This window comes from Cnephaeus nilssonii, assembly GCF_951640355.1.
Source record: "Cnephaeus nilssonii genome assembly, chromosome: 18".
Classification (NCBI taxonomy): domain Eukaryota; kingdom Metazoa; phylum Chordata; class Mammalia; order Chiroptera; family Vespertilionidae; genus Cnephaeus; species Cnephaeus nilssonii.
Window position 1 is genome coordinate 42315073 of NC_137089.1, and position 24563 is coordinate 42339635.

Here is a 24563-nt window from a genome sequence, read left to right on the forward strand (position 1 = left end):
ACTTTTGATTTCACCTGCGCACCGGTGGTCCCTCCCCTCCTGAGGTCCTTTACAAGCCAGTGGCTTGGAGGGGGTCATTGGGCTTTATCCAAACCAGAAGGGACCGGCGGGTGAAGAACTGTATGAGGTTTTTTCTGTTTTTCTCCTGCGAGCCAAGGTGCGTAAGGGTGAGTGGGAGTCCCCAGGGGTTGCGCCCGCGCCCAGCGGTAGCCGGATCCACTGTGGGCGCGACCGCCGCGCCAAGGACCCGGGGCTTAACCGGGTCAGCGGCGGTGGAGGGCCGCGGCAGGAAGAGGGCACGTCCCGGTCGCATTTTGTGATGGTTTTACTGTGTACAGGGCGACCTCGGGAAGAGGGTCTCCACGCTTGTATCAGGAAGATCTTTTCCCCGCAAGTCCCGCGCGCCTGCCCGCGCCCGCCCCTCCTGAGCGCTCTGCCCAGGGCCACTGTTTTCGATGAATAGGATCCGAGCCACTGGTGGGAAAGCCCAGGGTTCATCCAGACGGTCTGGTGGCGCTAAGAAGGAGAGAAAAAAAATGGTGTCAAATAGGTGATGGAGGCGGAAAGGAAAAGCATAGGCTACACAAGACATTTAACAGAAAAGGGAAGTAAAGGGGTTTTTAATGCCGAATTTTGCTTAGGTTCAAAGATCAGATGTGGCATCAATAGATATGCATATAATTCCTCCCTGAGCACTGACTATTGAAACAGAACTTCGTGCCTGAGACTCTTTCCCTAAAAAAACGATCCTGATCTCTTTCCTTCTCGTAATGCTCACCCCTCCCCGTTCCAATACACCAGGAACTCTCTCCACCGAGCGCATTTTTCATTTTCGGCATCATAAACCCACGCCACGAAGAATCCTAATCAGTTAGTTTCAGGGAGAATACAAGTGATGCGCTAAAGCTTGGTCAGCTGGAATTGGTTGATCCAGTGAAAACTGCCAAGCCCGGCGCCCAGCGGTCCCCGTTCTCGCCTCTTGTTTGTTTGTTTATTCTGTCACCCGAAACCACCCCCTTGGCGCCGCCTACGCGAGAGGACTGGAACCCGGGCCACAAACCCTTAGAGAGTTTTCTAAGTTAGACAAAGGCAGCGCTTCCTGCAATGGTAACTAAGCCTCAGCAGGATGGGTTATCCGTCCACGAAGGCACTGCTGTCATGAGTCAAAATGCTTGCGTGGATAGAACCCTCTGGCAGAGCTTCTACAAATGGTGCCAAAATAATTCTGAACACAGAACATGGGATGGCCATCTCCTTGGTGGTCAGCGCACCCACCGCACGTCGATGTTGAGTACCCAAACCCACGGAACATCCAGAATCCACAGAGAAAGAAACGATGGAAACAAGTGTCCCCTGGCATTAAAGCTTCTGGGAATGGGGGGGGGGGGGGGTGGAGAGTTTCTGTCTTCAGACTTTCAGGGAACTGAGTAGTTACTATTTTGGCATATAATGAGACCGCCTTCACTCTCCGAGTGGCTGGAAATACTTGTAAAGAGCCTGTCCACAGGTGATCTAGAGACAGCGCACCTGAGGGCGATTTGCATCATGAACAGGACCGCGAATTGTTACTTTGCCGCCTGGGCCTCCTCTGGATGGTTTCCAGGGGGAACGGAGGCCGCTCTCCTGACGCTGTTTGGGCAAAGGAGACCCAAAGAGTGTGTTTGGCTCAAGAAGGTCGACTGAAAGAAAATCGTATAGGATCTCTCCCCTTTGTTCTGATTCCTAAAACAACCTACTACTTGCTTTTAAAAGAACCTTTCGGCAAGAGATTCAGAACGAGGAAACCAAGTTTAGTAAACTCGATCTAAAAGGAAAGGAAAAAAAAAAACACCCCCCAAAACCCAATCCTATCCCTTTGAAGTCCCTGGCATTGTTATTAAGGTCTTAAAATAACCGCCAACCCCCAGGTCGGAAAAAAAAACCTTACGGATTCAATAACTATTTATCTCGTGAGGATAATTACTTGTTTGACCTTGAAGTCATTCATTCCTGAAACCACGAGGTTAAAATTGTGAAGATGTTTCTAAAGCGCCACAGCTCCGGCGACACTGCGTGGTTAACAACAGCCTGACCCGGGCGGCCCGCGCGTCTCCGCGGGTCTGAGCATCCTCTCTCCGGGCGGGCGGCTGGGGCGGCGCCCGGGGCCGGGGGGGCGGGGCGGGGAAGCCTCCCGCGGGGGCGCGCACAGAGGCGCCTCCTGAGCGCAGCCACAGGTGGCCGCGGGGCCCGGGGAGGGAACCCTCTCCCTCGTCTCCCGGACTCTGGCCCAGCGAGGCGGTCCCCAGCGTCAGGGCCGGAGGGAACCCCAGCGGCGCAGGTGCAGTTGGTGCAAATGGTGGCGTTCTCCCCTGGTGCGGTGGCCGCACCGCGGTCTCTGGGAACCTGTTTAAGGCCCTTTAATCACACTTCCGGCCCTTCCCGGCCCTCATTGGCTCGGAGTTCAATCTGCATTGTGGGGCGGGCAGGCTTCCCCCGGCCCCCGCGCACCGCCCCGGGGTGCACACCGCTCGGGCCCAGGCGCGACCTGGGGGGGGGGGGAGGGGGGGCAAGGAGGGCACCGCGCCCGGCTCTCCCGAGACCTCGCTGGGCCTCAGGCCGCGGGCGGCACCGGGCGGGGCTCCCAGGGCGCGGGAACGCCGGCCCCTGGGCCGGCCGCGGGCCCCTCGCGCCGGCGGCGGGCGTGAGGCCGGTGGCGGGTCGCTGGTGGCCCGGCGGCCTCCGGGAGGCAGGTCCGGCTGGGACTCGCTGGCCCGCCGGCCGGTCGCCCGGCGCTCGGAACCGGGAAAGGAGCGCGGCCTCGCCGCTTTCCGTTCGCCCCGAGGCCGCTGGTTACTGTTTAACATCCCCACCCACGTTTCAGTTTGTTCAGGAGATCGATCGGGTCGTGGGAGCCGGGCCGCTGTCTGGTCGCCCTCCCGCACACCCAATATCCTCCCGGCATATGGTCTCCAGTCGGTGCGAGGGCGCGGGGACAGCACACACCAACAAACACAGCCACGGGTCCCAGAGCTCCTCGCCCCCATCGCGCGGCCCCACCCCCACCCCACCCCACCCCACCCCCGCGCCGTCGGCCAACTTCCCAGACTCGGAAAAGTGCGGCCCCGGACGCGGCTGCGGGGGCGGGTGGGGGCCCTGCGGCGAGGAGATGCGGCGGCCGCCGCGCAGCTGACTGCGACGCGACGGCTCCGCGCAGGTAAGTTGCGCCCCGCGCCCCGCGCCCCGCGCCCGGGCGCAGCCCGCGTCCCCCGCCCTCCGCGAATCCCTGAGCCCCTCAGGCTTCGGGAGGAGGAGGGGCTCCGCCCGGGAGGGGCCAGGTGGAGGCCCCCCGGGCCAGGCAGGCGGGAAACAGATCCCCCGAGGCCTCCCGCAGCCTGCGGAGCGGGAAGAGGAAAGGGCTGGAGCAGAGGCAGCCTGGGGTGCAAGGAGCCTGGGGCACGCGCCTGCCGCCAGCTCCGCCAGGACCAGTAAAGGGAAAGGGGGGTTTGTTGCAGAGAGAAAGCTCCCGTGTCTGGCAGAGGCTCACTTGGCTGCCAGGTCCCTGGGGGCTTTGGTGGGTGGAGTTTTTGTGGCCTGGGCCAAGGCTGGGGCTGCTGGATGCCTGTGGACAGTGCAGGTGTGTGGGGCGGGCCTTGGTCCTGGAGCATCACCCCAAGGCTCTGGCTCCAGTCTCAGCTTCTGTGGGTTCTCTGAGAGACATTTTGGGAGTGACCCTGCCGGGATGTTATAGGAAAGACTACATATATGTATGTATATACATTTACCTACATGGACATAAACATATATTTACCTGCAGGTATATATATATATATATATATATATATATATACACACATACATGTACATGTACATGTACATGTACATGTACATATAGATATAACTACCTATACATACATAAATACATATACTTACATATATATATATATATATATATATATATATATATATATATATATATAAACCGTTTAGCTTCCTTTGGGAAGAAATGTTCTTTGCAAGCTTTAGACAATGCACTAGTTAAGCGATTGTTACTCCGTGTCTAACGGGCTGAGCCAGCACGCGGTAAGACCTTTGCTTTGGATATCATAGGTGTTTCACACCTGATGTGCCCTGTTTCTGAGGCTTGCTCCACACCATCAAAGGCCCCTCTCCAGCATGCAGACAGTCTAGGCAGCCTTCAGAGGAGGCCGAGAGCGGGAGAGTGCAGCCTGCAGAAGCTCTCAACTCCTGGGAGGCCCTGAGAACTAAACACCTCACTGATAGGAACTTTCCCGTTTGGTTTTGTTACTTCTTCCTGATTTCCCACTCATTTTACACGTTTCTCCTCTCTGCACAAGCATTTATTCATGTTAAAATATTCTTCCTCTCCAGCTATCACCACTTTCCCATCAAAATCCCCCTGCCCCCACCCTCTCTGGACACACCTCCTCTGTTTTCCACTTCTGTGCACCTGCTATCACTCTTGATTGAGCCTTTGAAGTCAGAGGCCAAGTGTAGGGTTGGGCTCCCCTCTGGTACCATTCGGGGGAGGGGGAGGAGAGGGAGGTGGCCAGTAGTACTGGTAACATCTCATTTTTCACTTTCCTCCCATTTCTCCTAAGCTCCATTTATAAGCCTACAAATACAGAATTTCTCTCAATGTGCCTTATGAAGGTAGTGCAACCCTGTTACTATAGTGTGTCTATTAACATCTCATAAGCGTTTTATTCTGCAGGTGTGATTATAAGAATATAAGACAGTACAAATTAACTTTGGGGATTGCTAAGATTTTTCTAAATGCCTGCATGTAAATAATAACTTTATTTTTGAGTTCCCTGTTTCTTTTGAAAATTCTTATTATTTCTATGAATTCTGAAAGTACTACTTGCTTACAAAGCATCATGAAAATTATTGTAAAGTACACAGTGAACCCCTTTCTTGTATTACTCTGTATGTGTAACTACCATTGCGGGCTGGGTTTATGTCCCTCCTTCTGTATAAACAGTAATATTTTCTTCATTATTTAAAAAAATTGGATAATAGTTCTGAAACTTATTTTTCTTTAATAGTTTTCAAATATTTATCTGTCACTATAGGAAGAATTTTTTTTCCTATTGTATGTACTCTGTGTAGCCAGCCAATATCCCCATAATATTCGCTTGGATTTTCCAATTTCTTGCTATTCCAAACAGTGCTGCCATGAATATTTGTGTACATTATCTTTGCACTAGTACTGCAGAATATTTATTCTGTGAGGATTGCTGGCTCCAGGGGCTGTTTACTTTAAATTTGCTAAATATTGCAAAGAGCCTTCCTCACTATCCACAGGATATTGACCATGCTCTTACCCACACTGGATAATAATGATGGAAGATGTTGCTCATCTGATTGCTGAAAAATTGATTTCACATTGTTGTAGTTTAATATTTAGAAACTATATGAACCAGTCCTGGAACACCTGATTTGCAGAGTTTGAGAATTTTGCTTTAAAAATATAATAAAGTAGAAAGGGAATTAACTGCATTTCAAAATACCACCTTATTTTGATCTTCTAAAAGATGCCACTGCATTAGTTATTACCTATCCATTTACTGAAGGGCTGGGGATACTGGTACATGCTAAGTGAGATGTCTATGTTGCAAACAGGTGACTACAGTGTGCCTACTAGCTGGTGGTGTGATTTTGTGGCTCTTGACTTACACGTTTGCCACCTTCATTAAGCAGGATTCCGTTCTCTGGGAATGCAGGCATGATTTTAAATGAGATATCATAGCTTTGGATCCTTAAGAAGTTGTAGCTGCAAACAAAACAATGGAGTGCACAAAGATGCATCCTTGTGGAATCACTTCTCTCCACCCTCCCCATGGGAACTCTCACCTATTACTGTTAATCAGCGCATGCACAGACACAGGAGTGCTTCAAATATGGTTTACTCTTATAGCTGAACAAATGATTTAGGAATATTTGTAATACACATTTTTCGCTAATACTTATTGAATCCTTAATATGTGCTACGTAGTATTCCAAGTCACTTATAAGCATTTTTTTTTCTTCTAGTTTCTTTAAACAACCCTGTGCAGTTCATGCTAACATTCTCCCCCTTTTCAGATGGGAAAAATGAAGCAGAAATTTTAAACGTTGAGTAAGTTCACGCATCTACAAGGGTAAACGTGGAGATTCAAATCCAGGCACTGTGGCGCGGCTAGGCTGTGAGGGTAACCAGGCTGCTCCATCTGGTCATTGGTTGCCCGCTGCACAGGGGTGCCCAACAGAGGGGGAGTACAAACCTGAACCTCAGCAGGACCCACAGGCCATGCCAGTCCCCTTGCTCTTGGCTGGGCATTCCAGGGGCAGGGCACTCTTCTAGGTCACAGCACGTCTGTAAGGGCCAAAGCACCTGCTCCTGATGTGTCAGGAGCTACAGGCATACACATTCTGATGCTCTTGTAAGTACCTTTGGAACTCAGCACTGTCATGCCCATTCTTTATGGATACATCTTAAAGAACAAAGACCGGCCTTATTTACTGCCTATCCTTCCTTTCTACCTTATATTTAGTACAGGATGACCCAGTATGTTCTCCACATGGGAGACTTAGCTCAGAGCCTGTGGTGTTGTGTTGCTGTGAATACCTTTGGTTTTATCGAGACATTTTTCTGGAAAAGGTATAAGGAATTCGTGTGTGTGTGTGTGTGTGTGTGTGTGTGTGTGTACACATGTGTGCATCCACGCGCACATGAGTCTTTTAACATTTGGAGGTACACAAAGATCTTTGAGGATGACCAACTCATGACGTATAAGCCAAGAGAGAAGGCTTTATTGTCACATAGGGAGGTTTCTATTCCTGTTAAGCTATTTACTAAAGGGGGGGCAGAAGATGGGGAACTTGGGCAAGTTAACTTTTTTGAGGCCCAATTTCCTCATTTTTGAAGTATATTATTATAATACCTATCTCACAGACTTAGTATGATTATTACATATGTTAATACATGAAGACCTTTTGAACAATGCCTGGCATTTATTGAGTACCCAGTAAGTATTTGGTATTGCTGTTGTAGTTGTTACAGAATGAGATAAAGCGTCTAAACACTGCTTGATTCACAGTAAGTTCTTAATGTGTCACCTGCTTTTATTGACACTCTCTCTGGAGAAATTATACTTACATACTCAAATTGTATATGGCTTCAGGAGTTTATGAATCCCTAGAAACCTGGCCAAGGCCTCTAATAGACCTTGGAGATACAATGATGAATAAGAGACACAGTCCCTGTCATGGAGCTTTTAGAGAGGCAGTGTAGAAAAGGATCGCCCTGCCTGTGGTTAGGACCTGGGCTTTGCAGTCATCCACACCTCTGTGCGAATCTCAGCTCTGCCCTCTCCCAGCTGTGACCTAAGCAAGTTCTCAGTGCCTGTGCCTAATCAGTTAAAAAAGTTGTAAGAATAGATGGATCTAGAGACAAATGGTAGGAGGGAGGGCGAGGTTTAGAGAGCAACCAAAGGACTTACCTGCATGCATATTAGCATAAACAATGGACACAGACACTGGGGCAGTGGGGGCTTGCCTGGGCTGGGAAGAGATGGGGGAAGGGGCACAATTGGGGGAAAAGGAGACATATGTAAAACTTTAGACAATAAAAAAAAATAATACAAAAAACTTTAAAAAATTTAAAAAAGTTGTAAAATGAGAATAATAGTCCTGACTCTCAGAGTATATATGGATTAATTAATTCTTGTATTATTTAAACCAAGCATGTTATTTGTTGAATGTTTGACACTTTCTGTATGCTCTATTTCAATCTAGAAGAATCACATTTATCTATGATAGCAAAACATCCACATGGACATCTAGGTATTGTATCCCCATCACTTAACAGTGGCCGCTGGAAACATCATCTGGGCCTGGCAATTTAGTTATTTTTAATGTTTTGGATCTTTGAGTGTTTTTCTTTTCTGGTTGCATACTGAGTGTGCTTTGCTTGTGCTCTTGACTTCCGTGGGTCATGGCTATAGGTTGCAAATAGTTGATGTATATTAGTTTAGCAGGAATGAACTTACGTGCACTGTACCAGGTGCCCAGAACACAAATATAAATAAGCAGCATCTCTACCCCCAAACACAAATAATTTACTTGGAAGAAAAACATATCACTTTCTATATCATATGTGATATGTGATTGGTGCCATAGATAGAAATACCGTGGGAAATGGAAGCACAAAGCATAGTTTAAATAGTCTGGAGAGATTTCACGGGGAAGTTAATGACTTCCTGATTAGAACTTGCTGAATAGAGAAGAATCAGAAAGATATTTGAGGCAGAGGATATTACACGTGGAATAGGTGGAGCAACAAGAAATGAAATGGGGAAGGAGCCCTGGGCCAGATTCTGACGATCTTGAATGTGGGTGACAAAGATTTGGGCTATGTTATCTAGGCCAGTGATCACCAACCTTTCGGACCTCACAGACCACCAGTGTGGTCCGCGGACCACCGGTTGGCGACTTCTGAGGCAATGGGGAGCCATCGAAGTCTGCAAGTAGATTGAGTTATGAAAGCCTCTCCCATTTTTGCTCCAGGTTAATTGACAGCATTTTGGAGGACAGATTAAAGAGGGAGAGACAAGAGGCAGGGCAACAGTAGGAAGTTTCACAAGAGTCCCCTGGCCACAGTGAAGATGCAAACAGGATAGGATAGAATCTAGTGATGCTTCTGAGGTGTTTAAACGGAATGTAAGAACCGTAGAGTGTGGAAGAGTAGAGAAAGCAGGGGATTGAAGCTGACCTTAAGTCCATATTCTTTAGGATTGTACAGGACACTTTGATTTGATTATGTTTATTAGGAATTTATAGCTTTTTAACTATTCTTACAAGTTGTTCATGCTTTAAAACTTAGTCTGTATGGCAAAACGAAACTTTATTCGGTCATTTAACTGAGATTGTTAGGTATGTAGGAAGACTATTGTTTCCATAATTTGGGCTAATTTCCAGCAAAGTAATTATTATTTCTAACCTGAATTTTTGCAACAACCAACTGCTCCCCCTTCCTTATCTTCCTGGCCTCCATTCAGGTCCCCAGATGGCAGTTAGAGTGACGGAGAGAAAGCCAATTTGGTAATTTCCTTTAAAAAAAAACCAACAAGTTGTGAAGCCATGGCTAGTGTGGCTCAGTTGTTTGAGCATCATCCCATGCACCTAAAGGTCTCTGGTTCAATTCTCTGTCAGGTTGTGGGTCCAGCCCCCAGTTGGGGTGCATATGGGAGGCAACCAGTCTATGTTTCTCTCTCACATCAATATTTCTTTCTCTCTCCCTATCCCTTCCTCTCTCTCTCAAATTAAAAATATATATATATTGAAAAAACCCACAATTTGTTAATTTTTTAATACCTTAATGCCCTTATTCTGCAGTCCAAATGAATTCACATCGCTAGACCCCATGTGACTTCCACTCCAAGCCTTATCTCTCTCTTTTTGAGCTCCCAGACTTAAAACTTCAACTGGAAGAAGTATTTTAGTTCCACAAATGCACTGTTCTCTGTGCTTTTAAAAGTGATGTTCCTATCATTTGAAACAGGCACCATCCCCATCATCCCCCCACCCCATCATTCTAGCCAACTTCCATTTATCTTTGTTCAAATACCACCTTCAAAATCTTTTCTAATCTACTGACCCAATATAACAATTTAGTGTATCTTATTCTTTCCCTGTCAGAATTACCAAGTTCATCAGACATTGTGGTTGGATGTTTGATAGTCTTTCTCCCAGACTCGAATGTTAGACATCTGAGGGAAGGAACTCTGTTACTCTGAACCACTTTTTAAATTGGGCCTATTAATTCAAGCTTAATGGGGATGTGTTCACTGAATAAGTGAATAATTGTAATGGAGAAGGAAGGTGAAATACCAATAAAATAAATGTGTTGAGAACCTCATTTTCAAGCACTACACTCTGTATTAGGATCAAGCAGTGACTAGAACCATTCTCTCCTAAGTTTCATGTCTGGTTGGGGATATGAATGACAATGTTTCTACTCACTGTGATAAGAGCAAACGTGTAATATTGGAGAAAGATCACAGGAACCTAGCAAAAGCCATACCAACTTTTTCTGGAGTAGGTTACACAAGAGATGACATATGAATTGTTATTTTTAATTTAAGAGGGATTTAATTTATTGATATTGAATATAGTTATTCAGATAATTATATTGAGATGTAATTTACATTAGTTAAAATGCATTATTTTTTTTAGCATACACTTCAGTGAGTTTGACAAATGTACGCCTTCATGTAACCACTGCCACAAAGGAGATACAGAACATTGTTTGCCCCCTGCCCCCTCAAATTGCCTTATGCCCTTTAAGCAGTCAGCCCTTCCTCCTCTCCCCAGGCAACCACTGATGTGATTTCTGTCCCTAAGGTTGCCCTGTCTAAAATAACAGATGAATAGAACCATATAATGTGCAGCCTTTTGTGTCCTGCTTTTTAAATTTAGTGTAATCATTTTGAGATTTAGCCATCTTGTTGTATGTATCATTAGCCTATATTCCTTTTTAACAAAACAGATCTAAGAGGTACAATTGGCATACCATAAACTGCACATATTTGAAGTGCACAATTTAAAAAGTTTTGGCACATGTATGTACTCATGAAACAGTCACCACAACCAGGACAGGGGCATGGCCAGCTCTGTAGGTGTGCTCATGCTCCTCTGTAAACCCCCTCTCTGGCTCCTGAGACATCCACTGATCTCCTTTCTGTCCCTGCAAATTAGTTTGTATTCCCTTGAATTTTTATATCCATGGGACCATACACTATTCTACTGTGAATTCCTCTGAGATTCATTCATTCTGTTGGACCAATCAATTCCTTTTTTCCCCTGAATACCACGACATTGAATGGATGTGCTGCAGTTTGTTAATTCATTGACCTGTTGAACATTTGGGTTGTTTGCAAATTTTGGCTTTTTACAAATAGAGCTGTTATGAACATTCTTTTACAAAGTATTTGTGCTGTCATTTGCTTTATATAATTACCTAGGAGTAGAATGTCTTCTCCTCACACCCGATCTAATTGGTCAGTGAATAGCAGACCTGCCAGTATGACCTCCAATGAGCCTCGCTTTTCCCACTTCCCCTCCCCTCTCCTGCTCGGTGTCATCACAGGAGCCGTGATACTTGCATAGGCAGACATCTGCCCCAGTCTATTCACTGCTCCCTCAGTTTCCATACCATTCCCTTCGGGGGTGATCTTCTTAAACCACGAATAAGGACATGTCATCTCCCTGCTTAAACCCAGCCCACGGCTTCCGACAGTGCCAGGAATAAAGTCCATACTCTGAGGCATTTGGTGTTCTGGCCTCCCCATCTTCCTGACTCTTACCTCTAACTCTCCTTTACTCCCTAGGTTCTGGCCACATCCAGGTTTTCTCCGTGTCCCACAAAAGCCAAGTATTTTTCATCTGAAGCCCTTTCTCCTTTGCATTTGATCTTCCAAACACTCCCACCTCCCACACATAAACATCACAGGAGTATCTTCATCCTTTGGTTCTCAGTTTAAATGTCACTTCTACAGAGAAAGTTTCAGGAGTTTCCTCTGATTGGTAAATGTGCCTTCCTCCATGTGTATTGCAGAGCCAAGATAATCACACCCCCCACCCCCACCCCAGCCAGCTAGGAGGTCTCAGCAGCAGAAGCTTGGGTGCACATTGTAAAAAGGGATAAAACAGTAGGTCAGGGGAGCAAGAGAAGGAAGGGAGTCAGGGTACTCAATCCTATCTAATAAAAGAATAATATGTAAATTCACCATCACTCTGCTACAGCCATAAGCAACACCCACTAGCCAATCAGGAGCAAGCATGCAAATTAACCCAACCAAGATGGCTGCAGCCATGGAGCGAGCAGGAGGATTTGGTTTCCCCAGCAATGGAGGAAGCCAAGCTTTCTGCACACCCTGGTTGGCTCAGGCCTCCACTCAAGGCTACAAAGTTTCAATTATAGAAGATAAATAAATCCCAACAAAAATGGCGGCAGCCACGGAGCTGGAGAGAGCAGGAGGCTTGAGTTGCCCCCGGTAATGGAGGAAGCCAAGCTTTCCGCATCCCTGGCCTGTCTTGGCCTCTGCTCAAGGCTACAAAGTTTCAATTATAGAAGATAAATAAATCCCAACAAAAATGGCTGCAGCTTCGGAGCAAGCAGGAAGCTTGGCTCCGCTCCAGGCTACAAAGTTTCAATTATAGAAGATAAATAAATCCCAGATACCAGGGCCGGCCTGCAAACCACCACAGGCCCCTTGCCCAGGCTGCCCCATGCCCCAAGGGAACCCCACCCTGATCTGGGACACCCTTCAGGGCAAGCCAGCTGGCCCCCACCCATGCACCAGGCCTCTATCCTATCTCATAAAAGAGTAATATGCAAATTTACCATCACTCCAACACACAAGATGGCTGCCCACATGTGGTCAAAGATGGCCACCCCCATGTGGTCAAAGATGGCTGCCCCCATGTGGACACAAGATGGCTGCCACAAGATGACCAGCAGGGGAGGGCATTTGGGGGTGATCAAGCCTGTAGGGGAGGGCAGTTAGGGGTGACCAGGCTGGCAGAAGAGGGAAGTTGGGGGCAACCAGGCCTGCAGGGAAGGGCAGTTAGGGGTGACTATGCCTGCAGGGGAGGGCAGTTAGGGGCAAACAGGCTGGCAGGGGAGCAGTTAGGCATCAATCAGGCTGGCAGGGGAGTGATTAGGGGGTGATCAGGCTGGCAGGCAGAAGTGGTTATTGGCAATCAGGAAGGCAGGCAGGCGAGCAGTTGCGGGCCAGCAGTCCTGGATTGTCAGAGGGATGTCCGATTGCCCGTTTAGGCGGGTAGTCGGACATCCCTCGAGGGGTCCCATATTGGAGAGGGTGCAGGCTGGGCTGAGGGACACCCTTCCCCCCATGCACAAATTTCGTGCTCTGGGCCTCTAGTAGTTAATAAAGTGGAAAAGAATGAATGACACGTTTCTTATTCTACAGATCACTTGAAAACTGATATTTCATGACACATTTTTGTGTGAATACTGGGTAAAATGAATGTTAAATTTCTGAGGGATGCAAAAATCATGACTAAGCTAAGTATAGCAGTGTAGCTTTGATAAAACAATGAGTTTGCCTTTTATTTATTTATTTATTTATTTTACAAAGCCTATTAAATTGGGGGTGGGGGTGGAAATCCAGTGAAATAAATCATTTCTCTTTATTTTCTTTGCAGGCTTTAATTTTCTTGTTGCGTTATCTAATATTGACTGAGCACTTATTATTGGCAGGCATTGCTTTCCATGCATTACCTGAGTACTTCATTAGTCCTCCTCACAACCCAGTGCCTCTATGATTAGTGTTCTTATTTCTAGACACAGGTTACACAGCCAGTCAGTAGCTGGAATGATGTTCTGAAACTCTTAACTGCTCCATTTTATTCTCTCTGAGATCCAGCCTTCATTTGTTCCAGCCTTCATAAGGAGGGATCCACTCTCCCTTAATCTCCTGCTGTTCTACAAATTTATATCCAACTACACAGCCACTTGAGTTTTTTGCCTAGAACTTTTCCACTTTGCATAATTCAGAACTCTTGTTTCCTCCATGTCTCTCCTAAGCCACTCACTTTACCTGAAAATATAATCACTGTTCTTTTTCCAAAGATCTGCACTTTAAAAACATTTTACATTAATTAGTTCTCAAAACTCTCAATGTATTTAGACCTATTCTTAATGATCAGAGCAGAATCATAATGACATTTGAGGAATTTTCTTAAATAAAAATTTCAGTTGCCCATAATTCAACATACACACATTTCCTTTTTTTTGCACATTTTTGCCCAGTCTCACATATGTGTGTTTGTGGGCATGTCTTTGTTATTTTATTCACCATGATTAATTCGTATTAGGATTTTTTCACTGATTATTGATTTAAAACTTTTTTCTTTTTATTGAGTTGTAGCCAATATTAACGATATACTCAGATTTCTACATACGTAAAATATAACCATTGCTATCTAAAATAGAGTATTTCCAGTTCCCTAAAAACTACCATTGGGCTTCTACACAGACATAGATTACATTTGCTTATTTTACTGTGTTGCTGTGTATATTAGTAGCTTGTCCTTTTTCATTGGTCTATAGCATGACATTGGATGAATATATAATTGTTAATTTACCAAGTCTACTGTTGGCGGACACTGGAGTTGCTTCCAGTTTGGGGCTATTACCAGTAAAGCTGTCTTGATCATTTTTTTAGCCTTTTTGTTGGACCTGAGCCCTCATTTGTGGTGGGTATATTCCCAAGAGTGGAATTACTGGGTCACAGAGGATGCATATGTTTAGGAAGCATTTTCTTTAAGTTTTAAAGTCTATTTAAGGCACTAGTAGACATATTTCTATATTGTAAAGTGGTAAGAATATTATACTCATCATACAAAAGGGGAGAGAATGAATAACTAGAAAAGTGGTAACCTTGTTGAATGTACAAACTAATTTATGGCAAAACTTAAAAAGTTCCTTCTTTCTTTCAGTGTGAATTTATTGCAAATGAAACTGAATAGCTATTAGTTTACATAAATATATTCCTAAATGAATTTGTTAGTAATAAGTAACATTTTTATTGAGACGTTGATATTCAACTATTATTACAAATACCTTTGTTTTTATTCTTCAAGGATTTTGCTCATGCCATTCACTGTGTCTGCCCAGAATCACATTCTCACTAGTCCCTTTATGTTCCCCATTGTCCTGTGTGACCACTCACACGCCCTAAGTCTGAACACACACTGTCCACTGACAGGTAGGTATTTGTTTATGTTAATGAACCCAATGAAACTGTGTTTAACTAAAGTTCATAGGTAACACAGCACGCAGGACCTTCCCCTCCCACACACACAAATCCTGAGCTTTACTGTGTATCAGTGAGCATGATTTTTAAAACGTACTTTTTATTTCGGTTATGACAACAATACATTTAAAATTGTAACTTCTGTCTTCTGCTCTTTGGCCGCATGTTCTCTACATGATTCAAATGATTCTTTTATGTCCTCTCTCATACCTCTGAACCAGGAAGTGGGCACCAAAAATTCCTTCCGCACTGGCATTCATGCCTCGTCATTAAGCCACTTTTATTTGTTAAGGTGTGTCAGCAATAAGTATTTTCTCTCCAGGTCACCCAAATTAGAGCCACGGTTTGAGGCTTAATAATATCGTTGAGATGCAGATCAGACAATGTTTCCATGGTTGCAATTCTTATTTATTAGAAGATAAAAGGACCTGAAGTGAAAAGTAGATGGGAAGTGATCATGATTGGCTGAGTCTGTGCAGCTTCCTGGCACTGATCAAACCGTGTTGATGTTTACATCAATGCCCGGAAGTTACAGTCGCTTGTTAAAGCTCCATCATGTGAAGGCATTTCCAGGCCTGGGGTCATGACGGGGTGGGAGAGGCATGCAAGGATTTATTTTGAAAGGAAGACAAAAATCAGATTTAAATATTTCAGATCTGTGTGTTCTTTTCCATGTTGTTAAGTGATTTTACTTTTTAAAAAAAGGTTTTAGAGTTAATATTTAAAGGTATTTGCTATTACATGAGAAGTGAGACCATAATAATGTGATTATTTTAGGACGCTTTTTATCAACAATTTACAACATACCTCTTACTGGCTATTTGCAGGCATCTTTTTACTTCTGCTCTCACTCTGGTTTTAGTATCAGGATGAAGCTTATTTTCTGAAGACCAGTGAGTGTTGAGTCTCTAAGAAGCAGGATATAAAAAATTAAGAATCATTTGACCTCTTGTATAGTACCTGGCGCATAGTAGGTGCCTCAATAAATATATGTTGAATGAGTCAATATATTAATGAAATAGGTATTGTCTTGAATGTTTGATTTAGATAATAGGGTTATTTTGAGAAAAATGTAGAAAATAAAATTTATATAGTACTGTCAATGCATAGTGTAGCATATGAAATAACTTGTATTTACTAATTTTCATGAACTCTGAAGTTTGTGTAGCACTTCAAGCCCGCAGTTCCTTTCTTCTATGTGCTCTAGATGAGCTCTCGGCCATGTATGAGTCAGATACAGCAATACAGGCAGCAGACATCAACAATCAACCCCAGTGTCATCAGTCGTACGGCAAATAAAACATTGCTTTATATGTTTCTAAGGCTTAACCATGTTGAGGGTGTACCTCTGGTTCAGGAGTACAGCGTAGTGGTTAGACAATCATATGCTTTACTAAGTGATCATCAATGTTAATTTTGTTCGTTACATTCTGTAAAAGGAAGAGTGGGAATAATGATCAAAATCTCACGTTAATGCTTAATTATGTTGGTGTGCACCTGGCAGTTGGGTGTGCGATTGGAGAAAGACGCAAATGGGGCTCTCGTAGACTGGCAGTGTTCTTTCTTCACTTGGGAAATGTTACTCAGTGTTTCACTTATAATTAATATTTCATCTCTACCTGATTCCTTTTCTGACATATTTCACAATTAAGAAGAAAACAAACTGCTCCTTAGAGATAACAGTATGTTAACACGTTAAGCACCCTGTCAGTCACCGGTGACTGACACTGTACTTTCGGTCAGGAAGACAAAACAGGCGGAGCGCTTAACGTGTTAAGTAATATCCTTGTATTCTTGGAGCTTTCTGCTAAAGGTAGACATTAATTCATTCAATAATTGTAATTACTCTAGGCTCATTGAATGAGAAGCATGTGGTACCATAAGATTGCAGTAGGAGGTGAAATGATGTACTCAATGATTATAATGCACAGATATTTATACAATATGTGTGTATTCATGTTTTCTCCAATATTCACTTTTGGATTACAGTTGCCAATCAAATCTTAAATCTATCACATGGTCCTAGCACGCATGACTCCTTTGTGCTTTTTGTTATGTTGTGACTCACGACCTGAGCTGTCAAACTGGTAAAACCCTGTTAAATGAGATGAGTTCACTGATGGTGAGCTTGGATAGTACAGCAGGTCCAATTACTATTAAAGCCTCTAAATGATTACCTTCCCTGTCTGTCTTACCCCATCATGGACTTGTAACACAATTTATGAACTGGCTTGGGTCCGCAAACCACGTGTTGATATGTGCAGCTGGAAACACGCACTGGAATGTTTATAGCAGCACTGTTTGTGAAAGCAAAAATTGGAAACTCCCCAAAATGTCTATCAATAGTAGAACGGGTAATGCATTGCGGTGTGTTCATGTGATGATTTACTAAAAAGCAGAGAAAGTAAATAAATCACTCCACTGTCCATCAATAGAGAAATCTCAAACAAAATGTTCAGTACAAAACAAAACAGAACACAAAAGATCAAGTCAAAGAAGAATATATTATGGTAACATTTTCATTTATATAAAAACTCAAACAACTAAATGGTGCTTCCTTGTTATCAATTCATAGATATGTGTTAAAGTTCAAAAGAAATGTAAGAAATTATTAGCACAGGGTATTAATTTACCACCTGGAGTAGGATTCAATCAAGAAAGGGACCCAGGCCCTTCATTTAATTATTATTATTAAATGGAACAGGTATTATATCTTATTACATATACATGTATGTATAAATATTTATATTTACATATAAATAAATCAGGTTTTGTAATAAAATTACTAAAATTATAAATATGCACGACTTTAAAAAATAGGACTTTTCTGAAAGGCCTATACAAAGATGTGAATAGGAAGACATTCCCGAATGGGAAAACTCAGGATTATAAAGCTTTGAGTCTGCCTGAATATATATACCTGGTTTGTTTCCAATCAGAAAAATGATAAACAAATAAAATTCAAAAATCAACACTCATAAATATTCTGAGGCCTAGGAGGGACAGGAGGTCATTACTTTATTCTGAGTTTCAGTGTAGGGATTTGATCATGACAGTCTAAAAACCTTATTCTTAAAGTGTTTTGGGATAAAAATAAGTAATAAAGTATCCACATTAATTCAGTCGGCCAGACCCCTCGTAGCACAAAAAAACAGAGAGCGGGTGGCCAGACTCAGGCTCTGCTATTTAGTGACCTCAGGATTTTAATCAAAGCACTTAATTACTTTATCCAGTTTTCTAGTGACTAAAGTGAAAATAGCAGTAGTATGAAAAACTCAGAATTATTGCAGAAACTATAGGAGAAAACACATTAAAAGTCTGATGTTAGACGTTAGTAGACAAAAATTATTAGTCTTAGCCTCACTTTAATGAAGAATTCTGTGAAATTGGATATTTTGCAAGTTCACTTTTCAGAATGAGAGCATATGGTATAAGTAATGTAAAGTGTTTTTTAAAAATCTGTGTTGTGAACATCTGTTCATCTTTCTCTGTGGATGTGACAAGTAAAACCAATTATAATTTGTTTTATATTTACCACATGACAAAATTAAATTTCAAAAAGTATCCCCCTCTTCACCCTCCGCCCAATGTTAGAAACGGAAAGTATAGATAAATAAGGGTGACTTTCCACACTGAATATAATTGAATTCCTACTACAATAATTAAAATGCTATGATACTGATTTAAGAAAAGAAGGGTACAGCAATGGAACAATACAAAAGCTCGGAAACATATCTGAATTTTTATAAATGTATAACATACGATTACATGATATAAATTGAATATATGGCTCTAATATGTAAGTCATTATAATACATCTATGGAGAAACTATTCAAGAAGTGATGCTGGTTGGATGCCATTGGAGATGAAAAATTATGAGTGAAATATAAGCATAATAAAAAACACAAAAAGAACAAATATCTATCTGATCTTGCGATAAGGAAAACTTCATAAAACAATGTAAGAAACTGTAAGAGGAGGTAATGATAGATTTGATAGAAGACAAATATTACAAAAACTGTATAGAAACATAACATAAAAATCAAACAACACCTCGACATTATTTTCTATAAATACTACAAACTTAGGTTTATATCTCTAACATAGAAAGAACTCTGTAAATTCAAAAAATTCACAAATTTTAATAAAAATGGCAAATTTAAATAGCATAATTTTATAAACACTCAGCTTTCCTGGTGTATTAGTTAGGATGAAAAGCATGCTGCTAGATCTAAGTGGCCCAAAGGAATTGCTTAGATAAGATAGAAGTTTATTTCTTTCCCACCTAATAACCCCAATGTGTCTGGTGTAGGTTGACTATTTCTATTTAACATGGTCATTTGGGGACTCAGGTTGTTTCTGTGTTATTGCTTTGCCATCTCCTAGGACAGCATTGGGCACTTTTTTGGTGAGTGTGTAAAGGCTCAATAGTAAATATTGTAGGATTTGGGGACCATATGGTGTCTGTTGCAATAACTCAGATTTGCAGTTGTAGTGTGAAAGTGGCCATAGACAACACAGGAACAAAAGGGCATGGCCATGTTCCAATAAAACTTTATTTAAAAAAAAATGCAGCTCCATAGGTATATGACCCTTGCCATAGGGCATTGTCTTGCCTTGCCTCCTTGATGCTAAATCACAGGCATTTGCATTCCAGATTGCAGGAAGGCGAGAGTAGAGTATTTCATACACTATATTTTAAGGCCTAGACAAATAAGTGGCAAGCATCACTTTTGATCACCATCCCATTAGTGAAAACTTAGCCACATGGCTACACACCCAGCTGTGGGGTGGCTTGGAAATGTGGTCTCCACTTCCAAATAGTGCCCAATTACAAATCTTTATGTGGAACTACTAGTGATCTCTGCCAAACTGGTAATCAAATAAATTCAACATTATTTTACAGTTTTACAATAAATGATATAAGTAATATCAAAGAACAGAAATAATACTCAGAGTTGGCATTGCACCATTACTAGTTGTAGTAATAATCCTATATAATAAAAGGGTAATATGCAAATTGACCCTAACGGCATAACAACCAGAACAACCACTGGACCAGTCACTATGAGGCGCACTGACCACCTCTTGGTCCCTTCCCCCAGCCGTCAGGCACCGATCACCCGATGGTGAACGAGGAACTGGGGTGGGTGGAAGCAGGGGAGGGGCCAACTTCAGGCAGCTGGGGAAGATGGCCCTGATCACAGGCCAGGCCTAGGGACCATACCCACGCACAAATTTCGTGCACCGGGCCTCTACTGTTTATAATAATAACCGTTGCAAGCTTATAGTCAAGAGATGAGTACATTTATTGTCACTACTTTCCAAATGAGTCTCTGAAGTTTGAAACATTCAAAGACGAAAGCCTGTGGTTAGTGAGTGTCTGAGCCCCGACTCCACTCCGTGCACTCCTACATTAGCGGATAATGAAAATAACCACTCTTGTGGGGAGCGCATTGACATTGCGGGTCAACATCTGTAAAGAAATTCATACCATCTCACTTAATGATTCCACCTTTAGGACTGTTTTTCTCTTTGAACATAATTAATGATGTAGTCAATCATTACAGTTTACCATGGAGCCATTAAAAGAATGTTTTGAAATAATGATATAGGAGAAGGTACAGGGCATAATATAGTGTCAAAATAAATAAAAAAGTTTGAAAAACTCCAAATAGAGAATAATCTGTATGTAGCAGATATTTATATACGTGAATGTATAATATGTTTATGTATGCATTCATGGATAATGTATCTGTAAACACATATATATGTGTATATGGTATTTAATGTAAGAAAATATTAAAGGAGTAATTTGGATAATAAAACTATAGGTTATTTTATCTTTATACTTTTCTACACTTTACAAAATTTTTGATAACAGTCGTACATTTTGTTTACATTGAAATAAAATTATTAATTAAAAATAACATTCTACCAGTCATATAATTTTTTAGTACTAATAACTGTGGTTAATCAAAAAAGATGAACATTTTTAGAAAACTGATCAGATTAAGTAAATTAAATTTAGATGAAATGCATTCTATTTATGGGCATTGTTTCTCACTTAAATCAGTGTGTTTTCCTAGCATATATATGTCTTTCATGTGACTGCTTTTATATTTCTACTTTGCTAGCTTTTGGTCCTATTTGCCTATTTGTAGGCCACCTTATTTTCTTTTTAGTTTTAATTTCTACCAAGAAAGGGCTTATCTCTGAAGTCCTATTTGTTTTAGTTTCTAGCATAGGACTAATACCATTCCAGCTTATTTAATTGAGTTCCAATTTCAGTTGAAGACAGAGTCGATCAATGTGGCACCAAAAGCATTCACAGTGGCTCACCAAATACTAGTACTACTTTGCAAGTTGTGAATTCTAATTCTTTTCCTTTTTTCCTCTCTGATAATTAATTTAGTTATTATTTATCACACTATTTTAAGTTTTGATAAAGGTGGTTGTACTGCAAACAATTTAATGTCTGGAACCAGGAAACTTTTGAGACCTAAATGGACGCTAGTTTTAATTACGCTTTTGCAACAGTCAAAAACTGTCACTTTCTTGTGCAAACTTGGACTCCTGGTCACCAGAACAAGATTTAATTATAACCAGTCAAATTTACTTTTAATATTCAAATGGAAGATTTGTGATTCAATAATTAGGAAGTAATCACAAACTCCTTTTAACATAGCATTGGTGTTAGAACAGTATTTGATTTTAGTGATTCCCTCTATTAGAATGGTAACAGCATTAAGTTTCACCTTTATGTTATACTAGAGGCCTGGTACACGAAATTCATGCATGGGAGGGGCATGTCCATCAGCCCGGCCTGCACCCTCTTGAAATCCAGGACCCCTCAGGGTATGTCCAACTACTGGTTTAAGCCCGATCCCGCAGGGATCCCTGCGCATTGGGCCTAAACCAGCATGCGGACATCCCTCTCGCAATCTGGGACTGCTGGCCCCTAACTGCTTGCCTGCTTGCCTGATCATCCCTAACCACTCGCCTGCCTGCCTGATCGCCCCTAACCACTCTTCCTGCCTGTCTCATCACCACTAACCACCTCTGTCTGCCTGCCTGATCGCACCTAACTGCCTCTGCCTGTCTCATCACCCCTAATCACTCTGCCTGCCTCCCTCATTGCCCCTAACTGCTCGCCTGCCTGCCTGGTTGCCCCTAACCACTCACTGGGGGGCAGCTGGCCGGGTGAGGGGCCATGGTCATTCTGGTCTCTGGTCATTCTGGTCGTTCTGCTGTTTCGGTCTCTGGGCTTTTATTATATAGGATTATCCCATTTTGAAGAGGGTGGAGACTGTAGGAACTGACTTTCCTTTTTCCATTTGGAACACTGATGAGTTCCTTTATGTCATAGGTCCAACCTGTAATTCAACATTTTACTGACTAATTTATCCAAAATACTGCTTTTCATTTTTTCTCTCTGCAATATTCTTTTTTCCTCATCACCATATATCTCCCCTATACCCTCTTACACCCCTCCCTCCTCCTCCACCACCCCAATCACCACACTGTTGTCTGTGTCCATGAGGTATTTCTCTCTTTTTTCTTTTTTGCTCAATACTTCCGTCTCCCAATATACCCGCTCCCCGAACATCCCTGTCACTGGAGTTGTCTTCCTGCTCTCTATCTATGAGTCTGTCTCTATTTTGCTTATCCGTTTCTTAGGATTCTACAAGTTTTCTTTGTTTTACTAGCACTATAGTAGAGAAATAAGATTTAATTCCTTAAGAGGGATGTCATACTTTAGAGAGAAAGACAAAGCTTCTTCCAGATGGAGTTTCTGAGTTCAGCTTAGTTCACCCTCTAGTTCAATGAGTTACTCCTACGACTTTGTCTCTTATCTAGAGTTTTATTATGTGAGCCTCAGCACATAACTTACCAGAAGTCAAGCTCCTTTCTTATTCCTGGGCTTATGCAAACCCTCAAAAGTTAATTATGTGGATGCAAGGTATCTACAGGAGATGTTACTGAAAGTGCATGTCTTCAGTTATATGAGTTTGAGCTCTTCCAAGTTTATTTCCTCTAACATTGTACTCTGAAAACCTGAGTTTATTTAGAAAATGTTAAAGGAAAGTGGAATATGCTTGCACTTACTCTTCGTATGCACACATTTCATTTTTGAGTAATAGCCAATGCTTATATACTTAGGTTACATTCTTTCCATCCATTATTATTGTTATTAATCAAGAAATTCAATTCATGACCTGTGAAGATTTCTGAGCATATGACTTATTATTAGAAAAATAATTTAGAATTACAGGGATTGTTACAGGAAGGAGGGAAAGATGAACCCAGTATAGCCAATGCCTGCCAAAAATGTTACTATTGCTTTCTCATGGGCTGCATAGAATGTTACTCAATGATTGATGGTTGGAATAACATTTTATTAGAGGTGAGGAAGGCCCAGGGTGATCATGCAGCTTAATTCCTTCATTTTACAGAAAACTGATGGACAGGCAGCATTGTTCTTGGCTTGATGTTTCCATAGCATGTTTTCTACCTATTTATTGGACTTAATATTATCTTGAAGAATATGCCCATTGGTTTGCTTTTTACTTGATTGAGGAATTCTTGAAGGCACACTAGATGATCATTCATTATAATTCTTGTTCACATTGCCTAGTCTATATTCGGTCTTCTTCAATAGATATGTTCAGAATGAATTAATGAGGAAATGATGATTATATAAGTTAAATGTTAAGAGGTTAAATGATTGCTCGTCATGACCCACCTGGGTAGCAGTAATGCCAGGTCACTTCAACTTGAGCTCTCGATTCCCTTGACCGGGCTGTTCCAATATCTGCAGCCAGACATGTTGGTCCAGGATAGGAAGTTGTGGCTGTATTCCTGCTGGAAGCAGAACAGCACAGGAGCTAGTAACATTGATTTGGGCCACGTGGAACTAGGTCCCTGCTCTACCTCAGTTGTGGGCAAGTTATTTCCTATTTCTGATTGCTTATGTTTTACCTTGCAAAATGAGGAAAATAATGCATGTCACATAGGATGCTACTGAGGATTAGATAAGTATAAAATGTTTAGTACATTTTCTGGTACAGCCTACGAACTCCAACTGTGTCCTCTCTTGTTATCCAGTCACATCAGCCTACCTGAAGATGCCAGAATACACACAGATTGTTACTGCGTCAGTGTTGTGCTCTCCACAGAAGTCCCTTTCTTCCCAGTTATTTGCTTAGCCCTCTTCCTAAGTGGTGAATTCTTAGAGAGGTCTTCTCTAATCAATTTATCTAAAGTAGCCCTAATCATGCTATCATCTCATCTTCTTGCATTTCTGTTCTTTGTACTTAGCAGTCGCTGACATTTTGATATAGATTTTTACAGTGTTCCTCATCCTCACGAGAATGAGGTCCATAAAGGCAAGGATTTTGTCCTTTTTATTAACTGCTTTGTCTCCAGTGCTTAGAAAAGTACCGGGTCTGTAGCACCATTAAACACCTTTTTTTTTTTTTTTTTTTTTTTTTTTTACTAAATGAAAGGTATTGTTTAAGAAAATGCTGCTATTAAGAATCTAATTATTTAGAAAACTCCTAACATATGTATATTACTATAAATGTTAGCATTGTGGAGGGAATGGCATAACAATGTCAATCATATATGAAAAATGAGATGTAGGTATTGAGTCCTTCTCTCCCCATTGCTCCCACACCCATTGCTTTTGTGCAAATAACAGGTTCCTTAAATGCGTTTTTCTATTCCATCAAAAACCA

The 24563-nt window shown here is 42.2% G+C and overlaps 1 protein-coding gene across 2 annotated transcripts in view; it reads left to right on the forward strand.

Moving 5' to 3' along the window:
* The first annotated feature begins 2237 nt into the window (after positions 1–2237).
* Positions 2238–24563, forward strand: part of HNF4G (hepatocyte nuclear factor 4 gamma) — a 91605-nt gene continuing 69279 nt past the window's right edge. The window contains exon 1 of one of the 2 annotated variants that reach the window (XM_079795812.1): positions 2238–2317. The gene's annotated coding sequence lies outside the window, so the exon portion shown is untranslated. Of the gene's footprint in view, positions 2318–2563; positions 3194–24563 lie in introns of those variants that run through there. The other variant, XM_079795811.1, reaches the window with a different exon arrangement.